Here is a 24,354-nt window from a genome sequence, read left to right as displayed (position 1 = left end):
TCCCACAAAATCATTTCTAAAAATTCAATAGCGAAATCCCTATAGAAGTAATTACAATGCTTACTGCCTCAGTCTGACAGTGCAACTAATTCCCTTTCAAATAGTTTAGTTAATCTAAATGGCTTTCTTATAAGTACAATAATTTATAAAGCTCCTTTATAATAAAGACCAGAAAAAAATCAAATAGAAGACATGGACAGATTATTATGTCATAATTAACACTGCTACAAATCTCCAAGAACTGCTACAGTTCCAAGATTGTTAAAACATCTGACTTAGAAAATAGATAAATGCCATCAAGCTTTGGTAGCTTGACACCATTAATCACCTGATTCAGGAATATTTCCTCTTGCCCTGATTAAAACTCACTAAGCTACCTCTTCTAATTATACTTTATTTCCTGCAGAGAAAAAATGGCAACTGAAATGGCCAGGAGGCTTGACAATTTTATTTTCTCATCATGAATTAGTCTACTGGCATTCTAATTAACTGTCACTACTGAGGGTAGTTACATGAGTCACACTATCTAAAAATAACTGACTCTGGACCCTGACAAGACCAAGTTTCTGGACAGGTCGACAAGGTAATGTCCCTGCCCTCTAGACAGCAAGACTCGGACATTGTCATGCAACACTATGAACTTTCACACGCTTTTCAATCTTCCCTCAATATCTCCATTGTAAGTTTTAAAACGCTAGTTGCTGTAATAAAAATTTGACCCTCCTGTGTAATAAATTCTTAAACAACTTTCTGATTTTTCCAGTGTTATAGTATACAATGAATTCAATATAATGTTTAAGACACAGAAAGTTGTTAGCAAGAACATGGAGAAAAGGAAACCACATGCATTTCTAGTAAGCCACTCCGCAGAACAATCATGTGCTAAATTTTCACAGGTAACGCCATTTCTATGACCCAACTATACAGCTCTATGTGTGTATTTGGGGAAAACTCACATACAATTTATAAGTGAACATGTTTGATATATTCTCTAGAGCAATGTTTGTAAGAGTAGGTGGAGGCATCACTAGAGGAATGAATGAGTGGTAAGTAAATTCCATGAAACACTCTGCAGCAATCAGAAGCACTGAGGTAGATACACATCAGAAACACGAAGCAATTTTTTAAACAGTAGTGAACACAAAAGGAAAAACTAAAAGATCTACAGTATAATGCCATTTAAGCAAATTAAAAATATACACACTACGTAACACTGAATATTTTACAAAACATATGTTCAAGAACATTCATGGGTGCCCACGGGAGGGGGCAAATGGAATGATAAGGAATCAGAGTTCACAGACAAATGCCATGAACTAAATAAGTACGATTACTGCACCTCTAAACCTGACGCACATAGGCTGCTGAGCCCTTCAATCTCAGTGCAATTTCTCTCTGTTCCAAGAAAACAATTCTTTCTTTCACACGTGTACAGAAATTCCATTATGGTTTGTTATAAAACCGATTGTTGGGCTGCTTAGCAATCTCAAAAGTTTTTGTTTTTTTAAATAGAATCCCATGAAGAATGAGTCCGTTTTGTCCAGGACTGTGTGCCTCAGTTGGTTGGAGCATCATCCTGTAAAAAAGGCTGTGGGATCAATTCCCAGTCACAGCACGTGTCTACGTTGTGGGTTCCATATTTGTTTGGGCGCATACCAGAGGCGACCAATCACTGTTTCTCTCACTTCGATGTGTCTCTCCCTCTTTCTCTCCCCCTCCCTTCCCCTCTCTCTGAAATGAATAAGCATGTCCTGAGGTGAAGATTTTAAAAACAAAAGTCAACTTCAACATGCAGCAAGCCAAATATACATTTAACTTCAAAAACGCTTTTTATAGTTTGAAAGAAACAGGTACTTTAAAGAAAGTTTTAAAACCTGAATTCAAGGATCAAAAATTGTTTCCACAAGGTCCAATTCCTTTAACACTTGCTATGAATTAATGAATGGAAGGAAAGGGAACATTCAGGTAAGGGGTGGGGGTGAACTTCATAGACAAAGAGACAAAGAAGGCAGGAGTGGGGCAAATAAGGCAAGCACAGCCTGATCCCTTGGCAGAATAATCAATCTGGCATTCTCTTCTCACTACAGGTTCCTGGGGTAACTTCCCTTTCCCCCAAACTTCCCTTACTCCCTACCAAATTCTACCAATTAGAAACTCATTAGTGTTTAAATAATCTCTTTGAAAACAGAAATACAGTAGTCCTCTGTATTCACAATTTTGCTTTCCATGGTTTCAGTTACCCATGGTCAACTGTGGTGCAAAAATATTAAATGGAGAACTCGAAGAGTACGTTTTAAATTGTGCGTCGTTCTGAGTAGCATGATGAAAGCTCCCGAGGGGCACAACCTATGACAGACACAGTGCCAGCTGATCTACAAATTCTCCTCCATGGTGAACGTTACCTGTTTTTAATTGTTCACAATTTGATGAGGTAAATAGTACATGTCATGGGTATTTTATTGGCATTTTAAAAATTACCAGTGGTGTTTATATGTTTTCTTGCTTATTGTTTGTTTCAAATATATCTTTTGGGGTTGCATTTGTCCATTTTATTTCCTTTTTAGTATAAAATGTATTTACTCTTATTAACTTGAAAAATCACAATACACAGTAGCCCCCATATATCTGCAGTTTTGCTTTCCACAGTTTTAGTTACCCGGGGTTTCAGTCAATTGTGATCTGAAAATAATAAATAAAAAACTGCAGAAATAAACAATTCCTAAGTTTTAAATAGCAGGCCATTCTGAGTAGCATGATGAAATCTGCCATTCTGTTCCCTCCTGCCTGGGATGTGACTCATCCCTTTGTCCAGCATCACCACACTATATATGCCACCTACCCGTTAGAAACTTAGTAACCATCTAGGTTATCAGATCGACTCTCCCATTGTTGCAGTGCCTGTGTTCATGTAACCCATGGAGTAGCCGAACACTACATCACAATGTCTACGTCATTCACCTCACTTCATCCCGTCACACAGGCTCTGTGTCATCTCACATCATCGCAAGAAGGGTGAGTGCAGTACAACGAGAGAGGCCACATTCACGTAACTTTTATTACACTATGTGGTCGTAATTGTTGTATTTTATTATTAGTTATTGTTGTTAATCTCTTATTGTGCCTAATCTACAAATTAAACTTTAGCATGAGTATGTATGTATAGGAAAAATATATAGTATATGTAGGGTTTGGTACTATCCAAGGCCTCAGGCACCCACTGGGGGTCTAGGAATGTATCCTACCTGGATAAGGGGGGGGGGGCTACTGAACAGAGTATAGTCATTTTCTCTTGTAGTAGTATATACTCCTAATATTGTGCTAGAGCAGGCACGTAGGCACATACTCATGCATACAGGTTTGGCATCTGCCATTCTGGAGCCCTAGGCAAGTACAACCATAGTATTGGTTAGCCTCATGTATCAGGCTACATAAATGAGGAAAACAACTCAAATCAGTACCTTGAAGTTGTCTTAGCAAAAGACAACAAAAAAGGATGTATGCTTCCCTTTGGCTACATGTGTTCCCTAGACTATACTTTAAATTTCATGATTTGTTCCCTCCACTGTCCACCTGTGGCAATTTAAGCAACCAGTTCCAAACTTTCCACCTGTGGTGATTTAAGCAACTAATTATAAACTTTCTCCACTACCAAATAGGAAAATGCCAATTCATTTTCATTGCTCCCTCCCTGCTTGCTAGTAATGGGAAGAAAAATTGTGTAACAAGCTTATTACACTGGCCAGCCTGTAAGTGACCAAAAGTCATTTCTGCCACAGCCTTACATTACTGGAAAAACTGCAAAAACTAAACAAAACTAAGAAATCATGAATGTCTCCAAAAATGCCTGTCACTTTAACACAGAAACCAGGCCCCTGAGCTCTCTTTCTTCACTGTCCTCCAGGGGACAGCCCACCATTGCCCTTGGAATGCCCATAAAAAGGCCAAAACTGACAGCCATACCTGCTTGACATACATAGTATTCTTGCTGTAACAAGTGTTTTTGTTTTGTTTTTCTACTTAAAATGATAAACAGCAGCAGCTTCTTCTACTTTAAATGACAGGTAGTTGGAATTGTTATCTTGGCTTCTCGCAAACCCACAGGAAAAATTGAACCCCACAAAATTTGGGGGCAGATAAAAGGAAAAATTAAAATCAGGATTCAATCACAACAACAGAGGTTACCAAACTTTTGGGAGTTTAATAATTACCTTGGGGGACAGACATGCTGTCTACAAGAGAACCACCTCAGAACAGAAGATACACACAGGCTAAAAGTGAAGGGATAGAAAAAAATATTCCAAGCAAATGGACTTGAAAAAAAAGCTGGGATAGCAGTAAGTAATACTTATATCAGACATAACAGACTTCAAAACAAAGGCCATAAACAAGAGATAAAGAAGATCACTACATAATACTTATGGGAGTAGTCCATCAAGAGGATACAACCCCAGTAAACAAGAAGGTCTATCCAGAAGGTATCCAGCCATGTAATATGAAAAATAGAGACATTTATTGAAGAAGATATAAGATATAAGAAACACTGTACACAGGACAATGATGCCTCAGGCTCCTTCAAAGTAGACACCTTGGGACCTCACAAAGTCTTCCCAATCACCATCAGCTGCCCTGTCACATTTTCCTGAATCTTATCAACAGTCTGAAATCTCTTCCTTTTCAAAGGTAATTTTAGTTTGGGGAAAAGCCAGAAGTCGCAAAGCGCCAAATATGGGCTGTAAGGGGGCTGAGTCGCCTGGGTGATCTGATGTTTGCCAGAAAACTCTGCACAAGACATGATACATGAGTGGGCATGTTGTCGTGATGAAGCTGCCAAACACCAGCTGCCCATAGCTGTACCCTTCTAATCATCCAAATAGTTTCCACAGGGGAATGTTCAAGCTTAACGCAAAATCTGATGCAAATTCATTGATCTACTTGTTCATTTTCAATGCAACAGCCACACACAACACAAGCTCGCTCAACAACATCTACCGCCCCCACTGACTAGTACAGTGAAGTCATCATTGTTCACACATGTGCATTCCAGTCCACTCTCCTTGGCTGCCAGGTTACATCAATGTCACACAAAGCATTCTTCTTAGATTAACAATGGCTGGACTTTCTCTGGACAGACCTCATAGGTGCACCCAGTATGGGAGCACACAAATATATAAAGAAAACCTTGGAGAACTTTAAGAAAGAGGTTGACAGAAATACAGTCATCGTAGGGGATTTTAACACTCCACTATCAACAATGGATAGATCTTAGCTGTCCTCTATCTATTTTGTCTTCCAGACAAAAAACGAACAAGGATATGGTGGTATTAAATGACACTCTAGATCAAATGGATTTAACTTAAACTTACAGAACATTTCACCTCAAAGGAGCAAAATATACATTCTTCTCAAATGCACATGGATTATTTTCAAAGATACACTGCATGGTAGGATACGCAAGCTTCAACAAATTCAAGAAGACTGAAATCATATCAAGCATCTTCTCATATCACAATGGCTTGAAATACAAACCAACCTCAAGGAAAAACTCAAAAACATTCAAATACATGGAGGCTGCATGTTATTAAATAATGAAAGGCCAACAATGAAGTAAAGGAAGAAATCAAAAAGTATCTGGAAACAAATGAAAATGGACACACAACAACCCAAAACCTATGGAACACAGCAAGAGAGTCCTATGAAGGACTCTTTTCTGGTCTAAATTTCAGGAAAGTTGGTGTGTTGTTATAAAACTTTCCAAGTTTATACATGTTAAAAAGGTTACAAAGCATAAAAACTAAGACGATCTATCAAATAACTTGTCTTTAAGAAACAATGTTTATTCAAATTCTATATACCAGTATGTGGTCACCAAAGCCACACACCAAGCAGAGACAGCTGTGGGCTATGACTTCTAAGAGCCACCAAGTGCAGATGCAAAAGAGAAATAGCACAGTGACCATCGTGTACATGATACCGACAATCAGTCTACCATACACTATGAGAACTGCTGATGCTCTTCACACTTTGGCTTCTTCCTTTCCCCCCTAATGTATAAGGTGATGTTTACTAGAAATGTGTTGTATTAAAATGCCACGGTCGTCATTGAGTACCTCCTACTTATTACTGTGCTTCGCACTGGATCCATATTACTCCTTTATATACAGTTTACTGCCATAGTAGTAACATTGCATAATACTGTAATGCTAAGGGCTTTACAATCATTATTTCATTTCCTTCTCACATTAATCCGGTGACGTAAGTGTTATATCCCTATTTAAAACATGAGAAAACAGGTTGAGAAAGATTCAATAAATTGTCCAGGATCTCACAAACAGTACATGATACAACTAGGATTTAAATCTTGGCTTTGGCTCCAACACTCCTTAACTACCAAGCTATGATTTATTTTTTATTTTATTTTTCCTACAGATATGATCTAGAGTTTCAATTAATTTTGTAATTACAGTTCACATTCAGTATTATTCTGTACGAGTTCCAGGTGCACAGCATGATGGTCAGACAATACACTTCACAAAGTACCCCCTGATATTTCCAGTACTCATACCTGGCACCATACATAGTTACTACAATATCACTCACTACATTCCCTATGGTGTACTTTACATCCCCATGACTATTCTTTAACAACCAATGTCTACTTCTTAATCCCCTCGCCTTTTTCCCTTCTGGCAACCATCAGTCTGTTCTCTGTATCTATGAGTCTGCTTGTTCATCTATTTTGTTCTTTAGATTCCACACTTAAGTGAAATTATAATATTTATCTTTCTTTGTCTGACTTATTTCACTGAGCATAATACCCTCTAGACCCATCCATGCTGTTGCAAATGATAAGATTCATTCTCTTTTGTGGCTGAGTAATATTCCATTGTGGGTATGTGCTACTTCCTTACCCACTCATCTACCGATGGGCACGGAGACTGCTTCCATATCTTGGCTATTGTGAATAAGGCTGCAATAAACATAGGGGTACTTATGTTCTTCTGAATTAGTGTTTCGGGTTTCTTCAAAGATATTCCCAGAAGTGTAATCAATGGGACATAAGGCAGATCCATTTTAAATTTTTTGAGGAAACCTCCATGCTGTTTTCCACAGTGGCCACACCAATCTGCCTTCCCACCAATAGTGCATGAGGGTTCCCTTTCCTCCACATGCTGGCCAACACTTGTATCTTGTTGATTCATTGATGATGGTCATTCTGATGGGTGTGAGATGATATCTCATTGTGGTTTTAACTTGCATTTCTCTCACAGTTAATGACATTAAACAACTTTTCATGTCTACTGGCTGCCATCTGGATAGTCCCTCTGGAGACATGTCTATTCAGGTACTTCTGCCCATTTTTTAAATGAATTGTTTGAGGGGGGGCGTGTATTAAATTGTACATGTTCTTTATAAATTTTGGATATTAATCCCTTATTAGATGTATCACTGGCAAATAAATGTTGTAGTTTCATCTAGTCCCACTCATTTACTTTTTCTTTTGTTTCCTTGCCCAAGGAGATATATCAGAAAACATATTGCTGAGAGAATAACAGAGATTTTACTGGCTATGTCTTCTTCCAGGAATTTTATAGTTTCAGGTCTTACATTTAAGGCTCTTATTTATCTGAGTCTACTCTTGTGTATGGTGTAGGAAAGTGGGCTAGTTTCTTTTCAATTTTCCCAAACCGTTTATTACGTAGACTTTCATCACCCCGCTGCATAGTCTTGCCTCCTTTGTCCAGTATTAATTGCACATATAAGCAAGGGTTTATTTTGGGGGCTGTCTATTCTGTTCCACTGATCTGTGCCTGTATTTATACCAGTACCAGACTGTTTTGATTACTATGGCCTTGTAGTATAGTTTGATACCTGGTAATGTGATACCTCCAACTTTGTTCTTCTCAAGACTGCTGTGGCTATTTGGGGTCTTTTGTGGTTCCACATAAATTTTTGGAGTATTTGTTCTAGTTCTGTGAAATAGGCCACTGGTATCTTGATAGAAATTGTGTTGAATTCTTAGATTGCTTTGAATAGTATGGACATTTTAATGATGTTAATTCTTTATATAGATGAGCACAGTACATGTTTCCATTTATGTTTCCATTTATTTATATCTTCTTAGGTTTCTTTCTTTAGTGTCTTATAATTTTCCAAGTGCACACCTTTTATATCTTTAGTTAAATTTATTCCCAAGTATTTTGATGCAAGTGTAAATGGCATATTTTTTCTTAGTTTACCTTTCTGATAGCTCATTATTAGTACATAAAAATACAACTGATTTCTGGATATTTATTTTGTATCCTACTTTACTGAATTCGTTGATCAGTTAGAGGTTTGGTGGAATCTTTAGTTCTCTATATATAGTATCATGTCATCTGCAAATAATTGCAGTTTTACTTCTTCCTTTCCAATGTGGGTGCCTTTTATTTCTTCTTCTTCTCTGATTGCTGTGGCTAGGACTTCCAGTACTATCTTGAGTAAGAGTGGTGAAGTAGACATCCCTGTCTTATTCCCAATCTTAAGGGGAACACTTATAGTTTTTGCCCATCGAGTATGATGCCACCTGTGGGTCTGTCATATACAGCCATTATTACGTTAAAGTATGTTCCCTCTATTCCCACTTTGCTGAAGGTTTTTATCATAAATGAGTACTGGACTTTATCAAATGCTTTTTTCTGCATCTACAGATATGATCGTGTGGTTTTTATCCTTAATTTTGTTTGATTTGCAAATATTGTACTGTACCAACCTTGCATCCCAGGAATAAATCCTACTTAATCATAGTGGAAGATCTTTTTAATGTATTTCTTGATCAAATTTGCTAATATTTTTAGCTATTTGGTAGAATTTCTGCATCTACTTTTGGCCTATAATTTTCTTTCTTTACAGTGTCTTTATTTAGTTTTGGAATTAGGGTAATGCTGGCTTCATATAATGAGCTTGGGAGTCTTCCCTCCTCTATCAAACAATGATTTCAATATACTCACTGATTGCCCCAAAAGGAGTACAAAGTATTCTAAAACCTCAGAAAAGGTATTGGTCCTCTCTAGCATTTACAGAAGTCTTCACTGTGGTGGCATGTAAACTTCAAACTGTTTTTGAAGATGGTAGAAATTCAATAATGAAGCATAAATAGAAAAGCACAAGGATTGTCCCATGCTAGTCAACAGCCCAAATTGGCTAAAGCAGAGAGCATGTGCAAGACAGTCATGGAAAAAAGTGGAAAGCCTGAATTAAAGGTATTGAGCTTTATTACTTCAGCAACCAACAGGAAACAATAAGATCATAATAGTATTTTCCATGTTCCAAACTCCCACCAGAAGTAAAAATCTAACAGTAACTGCACTGAAATTTTATTGCCCTCCAATGTGGATGAAATCCCAATTCTTTCACACAGCATACAATGTCCTTTGCAATCTGGCTCCAAACTATATTTTTACCTTCCCTAAAGGTATTCTTCCAGCCAAAATAAAAGTTATCACAATTCCTTATACACACTATACCCTTTTGTGTCTGCCTATTTTTACACTTGCTATATATCCCGTCTGAAATGCCCTTTTCTCTCTAGAGAAATCCTATGTATCCATCAAGAACCAGTCCAAAAGTTACTTTTCCTATAAAGCCTTTCCTATCTTTCTCAAAAAAAAAAAAAATAGCTCCTTCTGTATACACTGATTATAGCATTTACTATATCATATATTCTACATGTCTACATATCTCTATTGGACTGTTAATCAATTTTGCAATGTTAGAATGTAGCATGGCATCAGCAGGTAGCATGTCCTCACACTTTCTCTGAACAAAGATTGGTCTGGTAATACAATGAAGAATCATTTGAAGGGGAGAGAATAAAGAGATGGAAACAAGAATAGACAGGAGAATTAAAATTTCATCTTGGTTGATGTTAGTGTGAGAAAAAACAAAAGTGTTTTCACTTTTGAATCAGACAGAGAATCTATCTGATTTGTCAACAGACTGGATAAGGTAGAGAAAATGGAACTCAGCAAGGCTTTATAACTTAAATGTTTGAGAAATAGTGGATACTCAAATTGAAGGCTATAATAACAGCTTTATACATGCATGCTAGGTTGGAGAAACCAGCAAGACATTCAGATAGAAAAGCCCAATAATTAAAAATGTGAAAATGGAGGTTGAGATAGAAATATTAACTTAAAAATTCCCCCAATAGTGCTAAAAGCTAATACAGTCCAAAGAGATGAGATTATTAAGAAAATAGAAAGGAAAGGACTGAAGGTTAACCTTAAGGATTTGTAAATTTAGGAAGCAGAAGGAAAAAAAGTCAGCAATGGCATGACCAGAAAGGTAGAAAGGGCAGAAAAAAACCAGGACAGTGCAATAGCATGGGAGTTAAGGAAAGAGCTAAGAATATCTACCAGGCACAGGGAGTTGGTTAAGAGGAAGACTAAGAATTGTATAATTAGGGTACTAATGGCTTTTAAGAAGGCCATTACAAAGAGTGATTAATATAGACAGAAAATAATTTCAAAAACTTACATGAGATCCAAGATGGCAGAGGAAAAGTAGAAGCTACACTAACCTCCTCCCAGGACCAATCTGGAATTACAACTAAATTTTGGAGAAATCATCCTGAATAACCAACCGAACACTAGCTAGAGAGAAGCCTGATAACCACAGACAGACTGAAGAAACTACTTCACCACAACGAGACTGGTAGGGGTTGCAAAAGAGGTGCAAGAGAGCTGGCTGGGCTCCCATGGGTGGCAGCTGAAGTTCCGGAGGGGTATTTCAGCAGCCAGGATGGTTCTGCCTGAGAAGAGTGGGGTCTAAAGCCCAAGCTGGGCTCCCCAGCCTACAGCACCAGAGCAGAAAAGGTATCCAGATAACATCCAGCTGTGGAAAGGCAGCAGGATTTCAGTGTGCCAGGGAGAGATGGCTGGAGACACAGAGAGCCTCTTTTTTTTTTCTAATCACATTTAAAAAAATTTTTTAATGTTATTCAATTACAGTTGTATGCCTTTTCTCCCCATCCCTCCAACCCCACCCCAGCCAAACCCACCTCCCTTCCCCACCTCAACCCTCCCCCTTGATTTTGTCCTTGTGTCCTTTATAGTAGTTCCTGTAATCCCCTCTCCTCACAGAGAGCCTCTGAAAGGTCCAATACACAAAATTCCATTTGCAGCCACTTATCCTGGTGTCAGCAGAGGGAGGGCAGAGTGCACTAGAGACACTTGAGGATAATCTGGGGTTGGTGGCTCCAGGGAGAGAACTGAAAGAACAGCCACCAGGATCCCTGTGCTGAGTCATTTCCTATACTGCAGGAGCCACCTTTCTCAGGCAGATCATTCCTCTCCAAGTAGCATCGCCTGATGGGAAGCAATAGCCCTGCCCATAAAAACTACTCTGCTTCATCCTGTGGAGCTTAAACCAGGCTGCTGATTACAGCTCCAGGCTAAATCACTGATTAGTTTAAAAACTAAGGCGGCAAATACAAAGAAGCAGTCAAAATGGGAAGACAAAGAAACAAGACACCAAATGAAAGAAGAGAACTGTCCAGAAGAACAACTAGATGAAATGCAGGAAAGCAATATACCAGATAGAGAGTTTAGAGTAATGATTATAAGGATACTCAACAGCATGAAAAAAAAAAAAAAAGACAGAAACCATAAAAAAGGGCCAGTTAGAAATAAAGAATGCCATATCTGAAATAAGTAATTCACTGGAAGGAATAAACACTATGTTAGAAGAAGCAGAGGATCGAATCAGTGATTTGGAAGGCAAGGAACAAAAAAAAAAAAAAAAAAAACAGGCAGAGCAGCAAAAAGAAAAAAGAATTTAAAATAATTAAAGCTTAAGAAACATTTTGGGCAACATGAAGCTTAACAACATCCTCATGGAAACACCAGAAGGAGAAGAGAGAGAGCATGGGACTGAGAACCTATTTGAAAAAATGACAGAAAACTTCCCTAATCTGGTGAAGAAAAAACACACAGAAGGCCATGAAGCTCAGAGAAACAAGTTAGACCCAAAGAGGTCTATACCAAGACACAGCATAATTAAAACTACAAGGCTTAAAGACAAGGAGAGAATTTTTAAAGGTGCAAGACAAAGGAGGTAGTTACATACAAGGGAGCCCCAATTAGAACGTCATCTGATTTCTCCATAGAAACATTTCAGGCAAGAAGGGAGTGGCGTGAAATGAAAAGCAAGGACCTACAAATAAGACTACTTTACCCAGCAAGACTGTCATTTAAAATCAAAGGAGAAATAAGGAGCTTCCCAGACAAGAAAAACCTAAAGTAGTTTGCTAACACCAAACCAATACCGCAACAAATGTTAAAGGACTTTCTCTAAGAACACAAAGAAGAAAAGGGAAAAAAAAAAAAAAACAAAACAGAGGAAAACAGTCTAACAATAAAATGACACTAAATAAGTATCTATCAATAATCACTTTAAATGTAAATGGCTAAATGTTCCAATCAAAAGACATAGGGTAGATGAATGGATAAGAAAACAAGCCCCATATATATGCTGCCCCCAACAGACCCACCTTAGATCGAAAGATACACACAGGCTAAAAGTAAAGGGATGGAAAAAAGACATTTCATGCTTTTGGAAAGGAAAAAAAAATCTGGCTTAGCAATACTTAAATCCAACAAAATACACTTTAAAACCAAGGCTAAAGTAAGGGACATAGGAGGACACTACATAATAATAAAGGTAACAATACAACTAGAGAATATAACCCTAGTAAACATTTATGCACCCAACATAGGAGCACCTAAATATGTGAAGCAAACCTAAATGGACATAAAGGGAGAGTTCAACAGATATAAAGTTATAGTCAGGGATTTTAAGACCCCACTGACTTCAATGGATAGATTCTTCCAGGCTGAAAATCAACAACGAGATAGTGGCCTTAAATGACACTCCCGATCAAATGGATCTAATTGATATCTTCGGAGCATTTCATCCCAAAGCAGCAGAATATACATATTTTTCAAGTGCACATGGAATATTTTCAGGATAGACCCCATCTTAGGACACAAAACAAGTCTCAATAAATTTAAGAAGACTGAAATTACATCAAGCATCTTCTCTGTTCAGAATGCTATGAAACTAGAAATCAGTAACAGGAAGAAACTGAAAAATACAGAAAGACATGAAAGCTAATTAACATGTTATTAAACAATGAATGGGTCAATTATGAGATCAAGGAAGAAATCAAAAGGTACTTTGAAGCAAATGAAAATGAGGACACAACAACCCAAAATCTGTGGGTCACTGGGAAAGCAATCCTAAGAGGGAAATTCATAGCATTATATTCCTACCTCAAAAAAACAAGAAAAAGCTCAAATAAACAATCTAATTTCACTCTTAAAGGACTTGAAAAAGAACGACAAAAGAGTCCAAAGTGAGTACAATGAAAAAAAGCCCAAAGTGAGTACAAGGAAGGAAACAATAATGAACAAAGCAGAAATAAACAAAAGAGTCTAAAAAAACAATACAGAAGACCAATAAATCTAAGAGCTGTCTCTTTGAAAAGATAAACAAGTTTGATAAACCTTTAACCAGACTCATCAAGTAAAAGAGAAAGAACCCAAATAAAATCAGAAATGAAAGAGGAGAAATAATAACTGACACCAAAGAAATACAAAGACTGTAGGAAAATATTATGAACAACTATATGCCAACAGACTGGACAACCTGGACAAAATCATTAAATTCCTAGAAATATACAATCTTCCAAACCTGAATCAAGAAGAATCAGAGAATCTCAATAGACAGATTACACATGGTGAAAATTGAAGTAGTAGCCAAAAACTCCCAACAAACAAAAAAGCCCTGACTTAAGTAATGGACCAGATGGCTTCATAGGTGAATTTTACCAAACATTCTAGGAAGAACTAAACCTCTCCTTCTCAAACTATTTCATAAAATTCAAGTGGAGGGAAGGCTCCCAAACCCATTTTATGAGGACAGCATTATCCTAATTCCAAAACCAGATAAAGACACTACAAAGAAAGAAAATTATAGGCCAATATCCCTGATGAACACAGACTCTAAAATCCTCAATGAAATATTAGCAAACAGAATACAGCAATGCATCAAAAAAGATCATACACCATGATCAAGTGTGATTTTTTTCTGGTAATGCAGGGTTGATACAACATTCACAAATCAATAAATGTGACTCACCACAAAAGCAAAATGAAAGGTAAAAACCACATGATCATATCAATAGATGCAAAAAAGGCATTTGATAATATCCGGCACCCATTTATGATAAAAACTCTCAGCCAAGTGGGATTAAAGGGACTTACCTAAACATAAGAAAGGCCATATATAACAAACCCACTGCCAGCATCATACTCAGTGGGCAAAAACTATAAGAATTCTCCTTAAGATTGAGAACACGACTGGGATGTTTGCTTTTATCTCTCCTATTCAACATAGTACTGGAAGTCCTAGCCACAGCAATCAGACAAGAAGAAGAAATAAAAGGCATCCAAATTGGAAAAGAAGTAAAACTGTCTTTATTTGCAGATGACATGAAACCATACATATAGAAGTCCAAGGATTCCACCAAGAAACTACTAGAACTGATAAATGAATTCAGCAAAGTAGCAGGATACAAAATTAATATCCAGAAATCAGTTGCATTTTATATGCCAATAATTAACTAACAGAAAGGGAAATTAAGAAAACATTATCATTCACAATTGCTACAAAAAAAAATAAAACACTTAGGAATAAACCTAACCAAAGATGTAAAAGACGTGTACTTGGAAAATTATAAGACACTGAACAAACAAATAGAAGACACAAATAAGTGGAAGCACATACCATATTCATGGATAGGAAGAATTAACAGCATTAAAATGTCCATAGTACTCAAAGCAATCTATAGATTCAATGCAATTCCTGTCAAGATTCCAATGATGTATTTCATAGGAATAGAACAAATATTTTAAAAATTTATATGGGACCACAAAAGGCCCCACACAGCAACAGCAATCCTGAGAAAGAAGAACAAAGTTGGAGGAATCATGCTGCCTAACATCCAACTACACTATGAGGCAATAGTAATGAAAACAGCATGGTACTGGCATAAAAACACATAGATCAATGGACCAGAATAGAGAGCCCAGAAATAAACTCACACCTTTACAGTCAATTAATATGCAACAGAGTAAGCAAGCACATACAATGGGCTAAAGATAGTTTATTCAATAAATGGTGTTGGGAAAATTGGACAGATATATGCAGAAAAATGAAACTAGACCACCTTCTTACACCACACACAAGAATAAATTCAAAATAGACCAAAGACTTAAATGTTAGAACCAAAACCATAAAAACTGTAGGGGAAAACATAGGCAGCAAAATCTCGGACAATGCTCATTACAATTTTTAATCAGATATATCTCCCCATGCAGGAGAAACAAAAGAAAAAATACACAAATAGAACTACATCAAACTAAAAAGTTTTTGCACAGCAGAGGAAACCATCAACAAAATAAAAAGACAACCCACTGAATGGGGAACACATTCGCTGATATATCTGATAAGGGGTTGATACCCAAAATTTATAAAGAACTTACAATACTCAACACCAAAAAAATAAAAAACCCAATTGAAAAATGGGCAAAGGACCTGAATAGACACTTCCCCAAAAAGGACATACAGATGACCAACAGACATAGGAAAAGATGCTCAACATCACTAATCATCAGAGAAGTGCAAATTAAAACCACAATGAGATACCATCTCATGCATGTCAGAATGGCCATCATCAATAAGTAAACAAACAAATGCTGGCAAGGATGTGGAGAAAGGGGAACCATTCTGCACCATTGATGGCAATGCAGTCTAGTGAAGCCACTGTGGAAAGCAGTATGGAGATACCTCGAAAAATTAAAAATGGATCTGCCTTTTGATCCAGAGATCCCACTTCTGGGAATATATCCAAAGGAATGCAAAACACTAATTTGAAAGAACAAGCTTTACGCAGTGGCAGTATCATAGCCAATGAGGTTTACCCGAGGTGCAATTATTGCTAACTGAAAGAACATAAGCCCACTTGTTCTTTGCAGCATTATTTACAGCATCCAAGATATGGAAACAGCCCAAGTGTCCATCACTAGATGAGTGGATAAAACAACTGTGGGACATTTACACAATGGAATAAGTACTCCGCCATAAAAAAAGAAGAAAATTTTATCCTTTGTGACAGTATGGATGGACCTGGAGAACATTATGCTAAGTGAAATAAGCCAATCAAAGAAAGACAAATACCACATGATTTCACTCATATGTAGAATCTAATGAACTGAACTAACAAGGAAAATGGGGACAGACTCATAGATGGAGAGCAGGATGACAGCTGTGGGGGGAGGGGAATGTAGGAGGTAGAGAGGTTGAGCAAAAAGACAAAAGGACTCATGGACATGGACAACAGTGTGGTGATTGGGTGGGGGGAAGGTGTATAAAGGGACTAAATGGTAATGGAAAAAAATAGAATGAAGATTAAATTTTAAAAAAACTTAAATGTACATGCTTTTAAGGAGCAGGAAATGTCAATAAAGAAAAAAGATTGATGACTCAATAGGAAAATAAATAGGATAATCTATAGAGCAAGATTCTGGAAGGGGAATTATCAAAAAAGATGAACAGGTGATCTGGCTGTGACATCTTTCAATGAATGATACCCAGAGTTAGTTCAGCTCATTTAGCTGCCTGGACAATTTTTATACTAAGACCACCACCACTTCTTTCCAGGCAACAGCTGATTAGAGCAATGTAGACTTGTGACCCAGCTATCGGGAACAAGGGGGTTCAATAATTCTCTGCTACTAGCTGAATTTCCTGGTGGAAGAGGGGTGGCTATATGTGACCATTTGGACAGAAGATTAGAAAAGGTGGGTCTGCTCAAGGAAACACATAGCAGATACTAGCAAGAAGTGATGCTAGCAAGAACCCTAACAGCTATCTGGCTCTTAGTTCTAACTCCATCTGGAGGCCAAGCTCCACTCCTGCCCTTATGTTCTTTGGTGCCCCTGTACACTTATATTAAATTCTTCTTTTCTGCTTTAACTTGGTTCAAATTAATTAATATTTGTAACCAAGAGTTCTAATTAATACACATACTAAAAAACAAGTTTTTTAAAATGGTTGTCAATCATATTAAATCTGAAGGCAAGCACAGCAAACTAGAATGTACTTTCTGAAAATAATGGCAGATAGCAGGTAAGAACTAGGAAATAAAACCAAAATCAGACTAGTAGTCTCATAGTTGTGTTGTGAAGGTACAAATAGTTTGTGAAGTCAAAGCAGACAAAATACTATTTGGAAATCAAGCTCAACATATAAGAACAAAAGTAGAATCTTTTACTTCAAAAATATAGACTTTTAAATTTTATTTCAAAAAGAGATTACCACTTTGTGAAAACACAAAGACATTCAGATAGAAATGTCCAATAATTAAAAATGTGAAAATGAAGATTGAAGAGTTAGAGATTAATTTAAAAATTCCCCCCAAAGTGGTGAAAGCTAATATAGGAGATTTTACTTCAAAAATGAAGCTACTGATTTTCTTTAAAATTCATCAAAAATGAGATGGACTAGCCCTGGCCATGTAGCTCCGTTGGATGGAACATCGTCAGATATGCCAAGGTTGCAGTTTTGATGCCTAGCCCGGGCGCATGTTTGGGGTCAGGGCAGCCAATGAATGCATGGATGGGTGGAACAGCAGATCAATGTTTCTCTCCCCACCACTTACTCTCCCTCTATAATCAAAAGTTACATAAATGAATAAATTTTTTTAAATGAGATGGGACTTTTATTGGATAGAGAAGAGGTCAGATTAATGGATAAATACTTGATAAGCAAGCATAATAAAATGTTAATGGGAGAATTGAGGTGTTTGGTATATATGTGTTTATTATAATATTCAACTGTGCAATATGCTTAAATTTTTTTCAAAATAGTATGTTAGGGGAAAAGAAAACTGCTGACACTATTATCCTTAAAGTGCACCTCATATAGAGGGATTTGCCAAAACAGGAAGTATGAGCCATCAAAATAAATGTGGAGTGCATTATGTACTGATAACAGTAAGTGGTTTAAACTGGAACTTCTAAACCAGTTGCCTCAGCTCTCCTCCTCATCACCTCAAAAGCCCAGGCAGGATTAAAGACTGTTTCCTAGACTCTCTGTGGTCATGTTTGGTTTTCTCTTACCAACTCAGGCCAAAGAATCTAATTTCCTTCTATGCGAATTTCTAGAAATCTGCTTTCTTAAATTATAAGATATGAATCTGCTCAAATACTATGGCAATCTTTTCCCTAAGATTCCAATCATTTCCAATTCTTTATTCTTGGTCAGAATTAAGTCCAAAGAAGCAGTTGTCCTTTATTTCTACCTGTGTCCACTGAGATAAATGAAGGATGTATTACAATGCTCTCTGACTCATTAAAACTCTTTTCTAAAATGTTTCCTAAGCAAATTTTTAAGGACTGAATTATAAAAAGCTTATCATAATCTTTATAATAGAATATTGGAAGAAAATATAATATAATCCTCATTAAATTTATAGTACCTACATATAATACAATACTTGTTTAGTCACTGAAGATGGTAACATGTTAGGATTTCTTGACATGGTAAGTTACCCACAAGATAGCGAGTGGAAAATGGTTTAAAGACATCATTACAGCATGACTTTATACACACACATCATATCTGAAAAATGCCAAGATGCTAGAGTGGCTCTTAATTAGCTTGGATATTTGCCTTCATTTTATCATTTTTTTCTGCAACAAAAATGTATCACACTTCATAATAAATTACTTATCCCTCCATTGTTTTAATTGTAAAATAACTGCCAGATATTCTGCTGCTATCAGAGAAAGACTTCTAAAAGCTATCCAGATACTGAAGGCTCCCATCATTACTATAGCCAACTGCCATACCAATTTTATACTTTATTGTATTGTCCATATTCTCCTACCCTAATTCTTCTGATTCTACTTTCATCCAAATGTTTCTACCCTCAGACTTAAGAATTTTTGCATAACATCTTGACATAGAACGGTACTCTCCCAACCCTGGGAATCTACGTTTTTTATAAATCAAGTTGTCCTTCCATTGCTGTGCCAGTCACCATACCTCTGTTATAGCACCTAGCACCGTGCCGTAATAGAAGACACATCAGTCTTCTGTGGTAGACCTGTAAGTTGCAGAAGGCAAAAATTAATGTGCTAATCCTCTCTAATGCTTAGCACATACATAACTCTGAATATGTTGTCAAAAACTTGGGTGGATGAAGTTTCAAACAGGTGAAGCGATGGCAAGACAGCATCTAGCTGGTGTAAATGAATTGAAGGCTCCAGGCCTAGTAGATATGACATGGCACAATACTTAACAATATGATTTTAGAGTTAATATTCATAATACAAGAAACCATGGGGCAGAGGTAACAGACAATAACCAAATGCCTCCCCCACAATTTTCCAAAAAAAAAAGAAAAAATCCCCAAAACAATAGACTCTGAAGCCTGGTGGCAAACAAGCAAAGCTCTTCCAGAGAATAGCTATTCCAGTGTGAGGGCTAGAAAATGTGGCTTGAGTAAGAGACCATGCCTAACACAGAAGAGACAGGTAAATTAGAAGCTGAGGTTTAAGGGGTTTAAGGTTTGAGATTTTAAACAGTGTTTGGGGATGGGGTATTAAGAACTGACTCCAGCTACATTAGTCTCTTTGTTATTCTCCTAGTAAGTCACATGGGTGCCTACCCCTTAGGTTATTTGCACACATTATTCCTCTGCCCAGACCACTCATTCAACTAGATATCCCCCCGTAACTAAATTTTCTCATCTCCTTGAAATATCTGCTCAGTGTTGTCCATTGAGTTTCTACTTGAAATGTGAACCCATCCTCCTTACCCTGCTCCACTTTTTCTTTTTTCAAAACTTAAATAATTTAAATATTTATTATGTGTTGGGAACCACCCTGCCTGGTTTCAGAAGCTGTAACCTCCCATGGCTAAGGCTGAGTAAAGAGACCTTGGGACCATAAGCCACTAAGGAGACAAAGCTCATCTTCCTGGCAGAGGCGCCGCCTATGCCCCCTTTTACTTCACCCTGCTTGGCCCCAGGTGGATGACTGGTTAGCCAATGATGGGTAAGATTTCTCAAGGGAGGGATGACCTAAGACAGGCACAGTAGTGAAGGGGCTCTCAGGGAAGGACTTGGGGGGCTATAGAAAAAGGGGGTGATGGACCCTTACCACTCGGCTTTGACATAGCCTGAGTCCTCATTCTGTCTGCAAGAAGTCTCCTAATCTCTTGGCTGCCTTACTTCCCCTGCCTGACTTAAGCCTGAAACAATGCAGGAGGGTGGTGCAGCCCTGGGCAGGAACAAGCTGTTCCCAAGGTGATCAGGCCTAAGAAAAGAATGCATAAAATCCTGTGAAACCTGCTTTGCTAAGAATGTCCTCAATTTTCTGATAAGGGTCCAAGCATGAAATGAGTTTGTTTCCCAAAGTTTTATAGCCCTTTGGCTAACTGACCCTGACTCAGAAGAAGCCCTCATAGTTCTTTGTATGTTATCTATTGTTTGATCCTTACTGCCTGAGCATAATGAATGAGAACCTTCCTTGACATAATGCTCCCAGAAAGCAATAAAAGCCTGTCCAGGCAAGGATTGGGGTGCTCTCTCACTCAGACGGTGGCCATGCTGTCCCTTTTCTCCACCGGACTTCTGCAGTCTGTGTGAATTTGTTCATTGCATCCACAACACCATGGATACTGCTGGCCGGAGTCCACATCAATTATGTTTGGTTAATTATTTCACCCCTAAGCATGTAACCTCCATGAGCACAGAGATCTTTGCTGATTTTGTTCACTGATGTAACCCAAACACCTAAAACACAAGTAATTGATAAATTTTTGTTGAATGCACAAAATGGATATGAGAAAGATTACAAAGAAAAAATGAATAGGACTTGGTGATATCAGTACAATATCAAGGAAAAAGCTCTAACTTGAAATAAAAGATCTGGACTCAAATCAAACTCTACCACTCACTAGATAGAGAATATTTTCTGGGAAGTGTCTATATATCTCAGTTACTGATTTGTAAAGTGGGGGTTGAGACCAGATAAGATAAACATAAGCAGCAGGGTGACTAAAAATTCTTCATTTGAATAATTCAAAAGGCAGTTTAATATTCACAGAAAGGAATGAAAAGTTCAGAAGTAAGGGTTGAAGGATGTGACCACAGTAGTACTAATACTAAGAGAAGTAAGAAATCTAGAAAAGTAACTTCATTTGGGAACAAAAAAAGGACAGATTATGAGTTAGGTTTAAATCTACAGCTGTGCTGTCCAACATGGAATCACTAGTCACATATGCATATTTAAATTTTAATTAATTAAAATTTTAAAAATTTAAAATTTAGCTCCTCTGTCACACTAGTCATATTTCAAGTGCTTAACGGCCACACGTGTTTAGTGGCTACCATAGTGGACAGCGCAGATTACAGACCACTTCCATCACCACAGAAAATTCTAGTGGACACCTCTAATTTATAAAATTTGAGTTGACAGCAGAATAGAATTCAAGTGGGTGTCATTTTAATATCCCTGACACTGGACTCCTGTAAAGCTTAAACATCTTTACAAGAAAAGCAAAGCCAACCACATTATCAGTCGGAGTGGGAGTTGCAAACTGAATATAACAACTTAAACAATTCCTATTACTTGTTTCCAAGGGCCTGGGATGTATGAACATTCCCCACCTGGGGTATAAAGTCCCAACATGGCAACTATAACTAGAATTTGGAGAGTCCCACCGAAGTTGCCGGCAAGAATTTGGTCATCATTATGGCCGAAACCTCTGATATGCTGGCAAGGCCAAATATGACATGCAATACAAAAGTTTTCTTAGTGAGTGACAAGATAATACCTAGAGATCCAAATCTCACCCAAGAGGCAAACCTGTCTTGCCAAAAGTAGGCACAGTTTCTTATAATGGTACCAGCCTTCTTTAATGAGTAAGCGTATTTCAACCACAGAAAGATTCAGAATGAAATATAAAAATACTTAAAAGAATCAAAGCCAGATGTTAATTTTTGTTTTAAAAAGCTAAATAAAAATTGATCTTTTATATACTTACAAAATTTAAGAGAATCTGGTCTGTAAGAATGACTGACTTGTAACAAATTTAAAATGTGTAACTGGGTAACAACTTGAGACATGATTTTAAGCTGAAATCCTGTAAGTTCAGAAATAACATTTGAACACTGCAGAGATGGTCACTGTGTTTACAAATTCAGTGGATGTCAACAGATATTTTTTTCTCTTTTTTTGTAACATTACAATAGCTTTTTAAACAACTAACAAAATCCAAAATGAAGGCATAAAAATGTCACATGCTTAACTGACATTTCCTATGACTTTTTAAGAATCTAAAACTGCATTCTGAAGCAAGATCAAAAAGGAACTGTTTATGGAGTAATATGCACTTAAGGAAAAAGACAGTCCAAAAATAAACCATCACCCTCAAAACTCTCCTCAGCTACTTCTAATACTAAGAATATGTGTTCCTGGATAGAAATAATTAGAATCAACTCATAGGAAACCATAATACAAGTGCAACAGGTTCTAGCCAGTCAGCCCTCAGTGTCCACATTCTTCAGGACTCTAATCCCTTTTCTGTTTCACCACCTCCACCTCCCAACCCCCCTCGGCATTCAATCACATAATTTTAAGTATCACTTAACACACTAACTTCCAAACCCAAATCCATCCTTTCCTCTCTATTCTCATTGCCACCATCTTGGTTTAATCCTTCATTATTTCTCACTCATTCTGCTACAATGGCCTACCCTAACTGTTCTCCCTAGGTCATCTTCATCCTTCTCCAATCAATTCTTAACACTCAGCTGGAGTGATTTCTCTCAAACCCAAACCCATCTGATTGTGTTCCCTTCCAGGTCAATTCTTTCAAGGGCTCTCCATCACGTACTCCCTTTCACTACTTCATTTCTCCTCATTACATTTAACATTATCTGACATGGTACTATATAAATTGTCTGGTCACTATCTCCACTCCAACTAGAATATAAGTCCATAAAGCCAAATTTTGTTCACAGTTACATGTTGCATAGTAAGCACTCAAACATGCATGCATAAATGAGTGAATGAATAAGTGAATGAATGAATGATGATCTACAGGTCAGAGGCCTCCATGACTTGCAAGGGCCCTCCTCTTTTCACTTCACTCCCACCTCCACCTAAGCTGAACTGCTTAGTTACCTAAATACAATATGTGCTTTCATGCCCCCTTGCTTTGCCATATGCTATTTTTTTCCTTTGCCTCACCAACCAATCAACCTGCCACACTATCACCCATATTTTAAAATTGTCTCCAGAAAGCTTACCCTGACTCCTTAGACAAAATATTTCACTTTCTTTCCTTTGTGCTGCACCTGTACCTATAACTACAGTGGCTTGACTCAGACTGTACCAGAATGTCTATCTCCCTTGCTAGATTCTGAACTCTTTGAGGTCAAGGTCTATTATTCACATCTTTGCCCCCAATAGAACAATACTTGTCATAAAGCAACTACTCTATAAATGTTGAGTAAATTAACATACGTGTGACTATAGTGTTAAGAGGAATGAAAACAAGGAGTTTCAAGAAGTCACTCTTCCAATTCCATGACAATAACCAGCCATGAGATAAAAGAATCACGACCAATGACATCATCCAAGGTAATGAAAGAGGAGTTACACAAAGAATACACATCACCAAACAATTTCAAAACAACTGACATACAGCCCCATCCACGCTTTATCATATACATGCCGGCTCCTCCTCGCTCCATCGCTTGCCTTCCTTAAAAGGAAGACCTGAGTTCCACATGAACAATATATTAAGTAGATCACTCTCTGAGGAAGTTTCTGTGTTCCCTCATATTTTAATTCAAACCTCAAAACAGTTTCACAGAACTAGATTTTAAAACTAACTACACCTAGCCCCGAACCAGAGACCAAAGAGAGCTTTCTGCTCTCTGCAATCTATGCCATCAAGGGTCACACCTGTGCATTCAAACAATGGACCAGTCACACAGCAGACCCCAGACCAATCACCTTCACCCATGGAAGCCTCATCCATTATCCCAAAGTGCCTTGTAAGACTTACTATTTTTCCCCAAATACTGTAGACCCAGGCCCCTAAATCCAACCATAAGGAATACACCTGATCTACCTACGTAGTTCTAAGAGTGAAAACCTGCATGTAAATGTACAATCACATTGAGTTGCATACAAATGAATAGACATAAATGTATATGAAGTCATTTAGAAAAAT

General features: G+C 37.4%; 1 protein-coding gene and 1 pseudogene across 2 annotated transcripts in view; one reads left to right on the top strand and one right to left on the bottom strand.

Annotated features, from left to right (window-relative positions):
• Positions 1-24,354, bottom strand: part of AGPS (alkylglycerone phosphate synthase) — a 142,747-nt gene that overhangs the window by 116,103 nt on the left and 2,290 nt on the right. The window lies entirely within an intron of this gene.
• Positions 15,983-16,099, top strand: LOC112305846 (U4 spliceosomal RNA; annotated as a pseudogene).

Source organism: Desmodus rotundus, chromosome 2 (genome assembly GCF_022682495.2).
Source record: "Desmodus rotundus isolate HL8 chromosome 2, HLdesRot8A.1, whole genome shotgun sequence".
Classification (NCBI taxonomy): domain Eukaryota; kingdom Metazoa; phylum Chordata; class Mammalia; order Chiroptera; family Phyllostomidae; genus Desmodus; species Desmodus rotundus.
The sequence above is the reverse complement of the archived record's forward strand: the minus strand, read 5'-3'. Positions and strand labels throughout refer to the sequence as shown.